The sequence below is a fragment of the Dreissena polymorpha genome, chromosome 9 (genome assembly GCF_020536995.1).
Source record: "Dreissena polymorpha isolate Duluth1 chromosome 9, UMN_Dpol_1.0, whole genome shotgun sequence".
In the NCBI taxonomy this organism is placed as follows: domain Eukaryota; kingdom Metazoa; phylum Mollusca; class Bivalvia; order Myida; family Dreissenidae; genus Dreissena; species Dreissena polymorpha.
This window is the reverse complement of record NC_068363.1, coordinates 79,834,818-79,843,784: the sequence shown is the minus strand read 5'-3', so window position 1 is coordinate 79,843,784 and position 8,967 is coordinate 79,834,818. Positions and strand designations below refer to the sequence as shown.

The 8,967-nt window shown below is 33.8% G+C and overlaps 1 long non-coding RNA gene across 1 annotated transcript; it reads right to left on the bottom strand.

The window, feature by feature from the left end:
* Nucleotides 1–3,061: 3,061 nt before the first annotated feature.
* Nucleotides 3,062–8,615, bottom strand: LOC127844348 (uncharacterized). The gene is made up of 2 exons (XR_008032683.1): nucleotides 8,405–8,615; nucleotides 3,062–3,663 (listed from the first exon to the last, which is right to left on the bottom strand). It is a non-coding gene; the product is annotated as an uncharacterized LOC127844348 (long non-coding RNA).
* Nucleotides 8,616–8,967: the final 352 nt, after the last annotated feature.

The following is an 8,967-nucleotide window of genomic DNA, read 5'->3' as shown; positions in this document are numbered from 1 at the left end:
TTCTTCAACTAAAAGAGCTGGTGAAACGTCATTCTCCATTATGTAGTCTTGCTCGTTAAACAATTTTATAATCTCTTCTTTAGGTAGCTTTTCTTCAAATGCTTTCTTAATAATTCTGTACTCCGGCTGAAAAAGCGACTTGCCAAAAACTTGCAAGTTGTTGTAGTCTAACCAGCCTGGTTGAAGTAAAAGGTTTAACAATAGTATAGTTTTTCCACATCCGCTTTTACCAATAATAAGACCTCGTATTGATCTGGGTAAAAGTCTACTGTTGTATCTTTTTGTATTTACGTCATTCCACGAAAGATCTTTAACTTCCATTTTAAATATAAATTATTTTTTCATTAAAAAATGTATTGTGTAAAGTGCAAAAGCAAAACGGAAACAGTTGATGTAAAAAATGTTGTCAGTAAGAACAATAAACCAATGCTTCGCGGAAAGTGCTCCGTTTGCGGTTGTGTTAAAACACAGTTTGTAAAAATGCATACTAAAACTGGCGGAGACTTGGTTTCGACGTTGAATAAGGTGACGAGTAAAGTCAAGCTTCCGTGGGCTAAATTTCCCGGTGAAATGCATATTCCAGGAATGAACTTTGCAGGACCTGGAACTAATTTAAACGAGAGATTAACTTCAACTGGCGCATATAAAGACTGGAGTAAACAAGGTGATCGAGTTGATAATGCCGCATACCTTCATGATTTAGCTTACCAACACTTTCCAGATACAGCAGGTAGAAACGTAGCTGATCAAATTATTCTTGAACAAATGGATGCTATTAAAGACCCAACACTCCGTGAAAGAATTGAGCGTAGTATAATAAAGCCGATAATATCTACCAAGGCAAAGTTTGGGTTGGGTTATAATGGGAAAAAAAAGTCGTGGCTAAAGAAATAAAATGGTCTGATCAGCTCGCAGTCGAACTGCATAGACCCGTTGTAAAACGTTTTAGAAAAAGAATAGTCGTTGCCCATGGCATTGATAACATATGGGCTGCGGATTTAGTTGACATGCAAGCTTTTGCTAATTTTAATAATGGTGTAAAATACTTGCTAACAGTTATTGATGTATTTTCAAAATATGGATGGATTGTTCCATTAAAGAGTAAAACCGGAGTTGAGGTTGCTGAAGCATTTAACAAAATATTTAAAAACAGACAACCTCAAAAGTTGTGGGTCGATAAAGGAAAGGAGTTCTACAATACAAACGTTATGGCGTTGGGAGTCGAGTTGTATTCCACAGAAAACGAAGAGAAAAGTTCCGTGGTAGAGCGATGGAACAGAACAATGAAGGAAAAAATGTTCAAATACTTTTCAGCCAACTCTACCAAAAAATATGTTGATGTCTTAGATGAAATGGTCAATGACTATAACAACACAAAGCATTCATCAATCAAAATGACACCTGATGATGCTAGTGATAAAAAAATGAAAGTGTTGTTTGGGTAAATTTGTACTCCAAACGCCCACAAAAGTACGGTAAGCCAATATTTGAAGTCGGCGATAAGGTAAGAATAACTAAGAAAAAGGGAATATTTGAAAAAGGATATACACCGAGATGGACTGAGGAGGTGTTTACAGTGTCACAAGTTCAATATACAGATCCGCCAACGTATAAAATCACTGATTATAATGATGAGGAAATACAGGGTACGTTTTATGAACAAGAACTTCAAAAAACAAGTCAAGAAGTATATAGAATAGAAAAAGTTATTAGAAAACGCGGGGACAAGTCGTTAGTCAAGTGGCTTGGATATCCCGAATCGTTTAATTCATGGGTTGACAATAAAAACCTAATAGACTTGTAATAGTCATTTTCATACCCAAGTGAGGGTTTGGAAATGGACCTTAATCCTTTTTAAAATCTACTAAATCCATAACACGTTCATCATAAATCCAACTGTTTTTAACAGGATTATGGCTTTTGCATTTTTTGCAATTAAATAATTTTTGTGTAAATTTTAAGTCTTGTAAAAATTTATTTAGATGCTCATTTGGTGGTGGATTTTCAATTTGCTGAATACGCCGTTGAATCAATTCTTGTACCGTTTTGTCATCCATTTTATATAGTAAAAAAAAATACTTAAGTCATTTTCATTTTATTTTTGTAAAATTCACGAATAATGGTAGTGGTCAAAAGTCCTCGAGCCGCCGCGTTTGCGAATGGGATGCTGCCCCGAGCTTGACCTTTCGGAAATATGTAATATCTTGAAAAAGATATTATTTACCTATACATTTATATATAGAATGTCCTGGGACACGGAAGGATATATAATATCTTGAAAAAGATATTATTTACCTATACATTTATATATAGAATGTCCTGGGACACGGAAGGAAAACGGAAGGGAAACGGTTCTGTCCCAGAAGCCTAGTTTCCCCTCTACTCACATGTACCAAGTAGTTTTAAAATCTCACAATGAATGACATAGTTATAGCCCGGACAATATCAAGATACCAATGCACTTCTTTCGCAAGACACACCGTTCAATGGTGTTGAACATATGTGCCAAATGATTTTGAAATCTCACAATGAACAACATAGTTATGCACGGACAAGCTCATTTATGGCCATCTTTTACCTTTGAACTCTAAGTGTGACCTTGACCTTGGAGATATTGACGTATTTCTTTCGCATGACACACCGTTCAATGTCCAATAATGTTGAACAAAAGTGCCATATGAATTTTAAATCTCGCAATGAATGACATAGTTATGGCCTGGACAAGCTCATTTATGGCCATTTTTGACCTTTGAACTCCAAATGTGACCTTGACCTTGGAAATATCGACGTAATTCTTGCGCGCGACACACAGTAACATGATGGTGAACATCTATGCCAAATGATTTTAAAATCTCACAATGAACGACATAGCTATGGCCCGGACAAGCTTGTTTCGCCCGCCAGCCCGCCGACATTCGCCAATCTAATAACCAGTTTTTTCCTTCCGAAAACCTGGATAAAAGTGTTGATGACGCACAAGGGACAAATACTGATCCTAAAAGCACACCATATGCACCTTGTGCTCAGGTGAGTTAAAAATAATGAAATAAATAATACATGCTTTATGAAACAAATGTAATTTTTACTTAAACTTAACTAAATTTCCAGTACTTTAAATTGGTAATGTCATAGTCTGAGAGGTAAAGATTCTGCACATATACATAATATAGATTGGCGTGTTCAAAAATTCAAATATATGACTGTTAGATTAAATTATTTCTTTATCCCAGTTATTCTCAAACTGGTTCAGCTTGTTTGGGAAAATGAGGGACCACGATACAGAAATGCTCCTCCAGTCGGGTCTGTTGTGTGCAGCTTTGAGTAATTCATCCATGGATAGGCATGTCCATTTTTTTACATTATCCATCCATCTTTTCTACAAATGGCCTCATCGTCGACCTTCCTCTAGCGTACCCTGGAAAACAGCCTTGCAAAGAGTTGTGCCTGGTGATGTGTCCAAACCAAGCCAGCTGTACCTTAGCACAATTATTCATGGTCATGGTAGTGCAGTTATAAAATTGAATTAAGTAATCCAGTGTTATTTGTTCACTTAATATCGAGAGCTTTATTTGTCCATTGATATGTAGAGAGAACATCAACGGAATTGATTTGCTGTTGGCATGTATTAGACCTTCTTAGACCTTGTGAAGTCTGTTCTCAGTTCTGAAATTTAAAGAAATATTAGCATACAGTTGACAATATAACAGCCAAGACTTTTTACCGTTGAATACAAACACATACACAAATAGGCATGAAGGATTTCTTTGCCTATTAATTTTTGTAGAAAAATTCACACAAATGCTGGCATCATAATTATGTTATTTTGTTTATAAAGCTATACTTCTACAAGTGTACAATCAATAAATGCATTCCAAGCATAACAGGAGACAAGAAATACATTAAGTATATATCTATGGTAACTACCGGTAAAGTAAAAATATAAATTAACAAGAGCACCGCCTTGCGGGTGCAGACCGCTCATCTATTTTCTTTTGAAAGGTGAAAGGACTCTCATTTTCAATCACAAAGGAGGGAGGGGTGGAGTGAAGAGGGGTGTATAGTGTGGGGGTTTGGGTGCGATGGTTGGTCGGTATTTCAAACATAAAATAATAAAAATAAATATTTGTGGTTTGAACCGTTTCAAATAAAAAAAATTGGGGGTTGGGTGGGTAAAGTGTGAGGGTGTGGTGGTCATTTTTGAGATGATCTTTAAAAAAAAAATTAGGAGGGGGGATTCGGGGTGGGGGGAGGGGGGGTGTGGGGGATTCTTGGGTGCGATGGTCGGACAGTATTTCAAACATAAAATAATAAAAATAAATATTTGTGTTTTTTAACCGTTTCTAAAAAAAAATTGGGGGGTGGGTGGGGTGGTATAGTGTGAGGGTGTGGTGGTCATTTGTGAGATGATCTTAAAAAAAATATATAAAAAAATAGGGGGGGATTCGGGGGGGAAGGCACGGGGGATGGTTTGGGTGGAGTCTATTGTGGTATGTCAGGTAAAAGTAGTTTTTTCAAAGTATCAATCAAATCTAATCATAAATAAAGAAGTTATGGCAATTTTAGCAAAATTTAATAATTTGACCTTGAGAGTCAAGGTCATTCAAAGGTCAAGTTAAAATTCAACTTGCCAGGTACAGTAACCTCATGATAGCATGAAAGTATTTGAAGTTTGAAAGCAATAACCTTGATACTTTAGAAGTAAAGTGGATCGAAACACAAAATTTAACCATATATTCAAAGTTACTAAGTAAAAAAGGGCCATAATTCCGTGTAAATGACAACAAGAGTTATGCAACTTGTCCTTTTACTGTACCCTTATGATAGTTTGCGAGTGTTCCAAGTATGAAAGCAATATCTATAATACTTAAGGGGTAAAGTGGACCAAAACACATAACTTAACCAAATTTTCAATTTTCTAAGTATAAAAAGGGCACATAATTTTGTCAAAATGCCAGTCAGAGTTACATTACTTTGCCTGCACAGTCCCCTTATGATAGTTAGTCAGTGTTGCAAGTATGAAAGCAATAGCTTTGATACTTAAGGAATAAAATGGACCTAAACACAAAACTTAACCAAAATTTTCAATTTTCTAAGTATAAAAAGGGCACATAATTCTGTCAAAATGCACGCCAGAGTCATCTAACTTTGCCTGTCCAGTCCCCTCATGATAGTAAGTAAGTGTACCAAGTTTTAATGCAATAGCTTGATACTTTCTGAGAAAAGTGGACCTAAACGCAAAACTTAACCGGACGCCAACGCCGACGCCATGGTGATGACAATAGCTCATTTTTTTTTCAAAAAAAAGATGAGCTAATAAAAACACAACTAAGAATTCATCCCAGCAAATGGAAATTGTTCAGTACTGTTGTCTCGCAACTTAATATATAAATTTGATGCTTGTTGTTACAATGCCATTGAGTTGTATTGTATAGAATACTTTATACGAATTGAATATGCATCTTTTTCACCTCTAATATTTCTATTCTTTTCAACTTGTTACAAAATACCATTAATAGAGTACCGGTACTGTACCGTTACTAAAAATAAAATGTGTTTCTATGCCTTTTTCACCTGTTAGTGCAATTTATTCATACTTTTATTGTGTATACATGTACATACTGGAAATGTGTCTTTTTTTCTTTTTGCAACTGTCATATATTTTTTTTAATTTGCATTATTGTTTTTCAAACTAGGAATTACAAACAACTAAAGTCATACTTTAAATTTACATAAATTATATAATTTATATATGTGGCTTATGACCCTTTTGTTCATCTCAGATTGCATTATAACATTAAAACCTGTTGGAAAAAATAAGATTGAAAGTATAGATTTTTGTAATTGGTGAATGTTCAGTAAATCATTTTTTGGTGAATATGATGTATAAGTTAACCCATTAATGACCAGTGTCTGATAAGAATTGTATCTGATAACAACATTTTCTCACTCTTGACTGTGATTTATGGCTGATCAGAATGGGGTTTAGAAACCATATATCACTAGGGGTGTTGATTACAACAGATAAGAATTTATGATGCCCCTAGACAGGTGATTTTTGGTACAAGTATAATAATTTGCAGAAATGAGTACCTTGTCATAATTTATATGTGCTATTATTAATCTTAGGGATACAACTGCACCATTTTTATTATAAACTTTGGCACTTAATAAGAAATAACTATATGTACGCTGAATTCGTAACTAACATTGACAGGAATTTCCAATAAAAAAGTATTTTAAATGCAAGTGTGGGTAGTTAAAGGTCTAGCACTTGTCACGGTATTACTTCAAGTGGTAGTTATTTATTAATTACCAGTAATTTATAGCATAAAGGCATCACACATGTACAATAATTTTGAATGTTATCCTGGGCAGATACAATTAAACGTTAAATGAAGAGTTTAATTCATTGATTTTCAAACATGTTATTTTACATTATATACATTCTGTTCACAAACACAAAGTCGGTTGTGCTGTATCAAAAAGGCAGCATTAGGCTCTCAGTGTCTATCCTTCCGTCACACTTTCGTGAGGATACACACTCCTAAAGAATTTTCACCAATCTGCTCCAAGTTTAAATACAAAATGCTTTCATAAGACAAGAGCTCACTGACTAATTTTAGAAAGTTTGCGACTCATTTATTTACAGTTTGGAACTGTTCGCAGCTCATTTTTTCACAAAATGAGGGGGACAAGGCCGCTTAAAAAAAAAACAGGAAGAGAAGTCATGTACTATCATGTCCAAATATGCATTTTTTGTTGTAAAATATCCAAGTCAACGTTTTAAAGCGTAATTATACGATGTTTATATGTGTTAAATTTTGATATATTGATACAAATATGTTATAATAACACACAATATGCAAGAAAAATGATACATTTAAGACGAATTTCATAAAATACAGCAAATACAAACTATCGCCCGAGCCTATTGTGACGAAGATAATTCGTACATATTTTCCTGTAATAACCGATGCATTCGTCTTTTTAGTAAGTGTTCGGGTGTCGTATGAACCAATATCGATGCAGTATTTCAAATGAACCGTTAAACTAAATTTAGATTCACATCGTACATGCATAATATACATGCTGCGAATTCGGCTGTACAGCCTTTTTCGATTTCAGAATTAAATATGGCTTATTTAGCATTTTGGCGACACATGTTCTTCTTAACTTTTATTTTAGTTTATATTGAAATATATGTATAATAAGTTTTTTACATATTTTATATTAATTAATAAATATTTGACAAGATCATATATACCCGCTTTATGGTGCTAAATGGTTAATATTTCCCACACATATAGCTTAGTTATCATGGTGTTGTTCATTAACAGGCACTCATCTGTTAGAAGCCATTTTTCTTACATAGTTTCACTTAAAAAATTCTTATAAAAATATACATTTGTGGCTATAAAATTTGCAAGTTTAGCCAAAAAATTTGCAAGTGTGGCCATAAAATATGCAAGTCAATATTTCTTTGTGCTTAACTTACCAACTGTTCGTCTGTTTTTAAAACCAATTTAGCTCATTTAGGTTATTTTATATAAAGATTATCAAAGACTGAAACTAACTTTCATGGATACTTCAGGTTAGAATATAGTTGTTGTTTTTTTGTTCAAATGTGTATTTTAAAGGGACTGTCAACCACAAATGACGAAAAAAGAAAAGTTCTAAAATACCGTTTTTTTTAACAACTATTAGTTTATATTGATGAACATATCACAACCGGTATATTATATTACTTGAAAAAAGTTCATATTTTCAGTATAATTGGTAATAAAATTTTACGATGTGAAATCGAAAGTAGATCGTGAAAATAGGTGATATAACAATATACACACTCTAAATATCGCAAGTAGATTGATCATTTTTTATATATAATGTATACAATTCATTACGCATGCACAGTTTGCATTTTCCTGGATTTACCACATGACGATGATGATCAATCTACTGGTGTTATTTATAGTTGACTGGTAGTTACATGGTAGACATACCACAACTTTTGTTAAGTCATGTAATATATCGTGGACGAACCATCTTTCGAACCTCTTAATTTTTGACATGTCGTGATATTTTAATCAATATAACCAATTGTGAAAAAATACAGTATTTAACAACTGTTCTTTTCTTCGTTGTCGTGGTTGACAATCCCTTTATCCGCAACATATGCAAGTCAAGCATCTTGTATGCTGAATTTATTCAACGTGTACAGCTTGTCTTTAAAGTATTTGTTCTCCTTCATGTAGTAAATGAATACATACCATGTTTCTTGCATTATTTAGGTTCGAATAGTCATGTTTATTTAATATTATTGTATTTTTATCGTCTACACATACAACAGGGCCTCTCAGGATGTTCTCAACCATAATGGACATATTTTATCATCGTAAAAACGTACATTACACCGTTAAATCCGTGTGACACCTATGCAATCAACAGCATGGCTTACGTGGCTGACATTACATAATGATAAGAATGTTAATTATCATCTCTTTTCGTAGATTTATTAATATATTTACATATGCAACTTGCACTTTTTACGCCGGATGTTGTGATCCCTTTGCACATGCGCACTTGCATATTTTACGGGTCTTTCATATTTTACGCCACACCTGTACCTGAAAGGAAGTGATCACAGAACTTTCTATTTAAAGAATGGGCAGTAACTCTTACTCAGGAATTTGAGAGAACTCTTTATTCATCAACATTCTAGTATGCTCAAGATACTCTCCCTTATAGGGTCCACATTTCTGCTAAAATAAACTGGGTTTTATTGTTTAATACAATAACCCGCATTATCGAAGATTTGTGTTTTAAAACGGATTTATTTAATTTTTAATTGGAAATAATTGTAAGGTGAGTCTGAAAATAGTGCATGTTTGTTTATAAACAAGGCTCTCAGGGGGATGGTTGGTTTTTTGTATGTCTACAGTTGTTTATAGTGAAACATTGTGAATACTT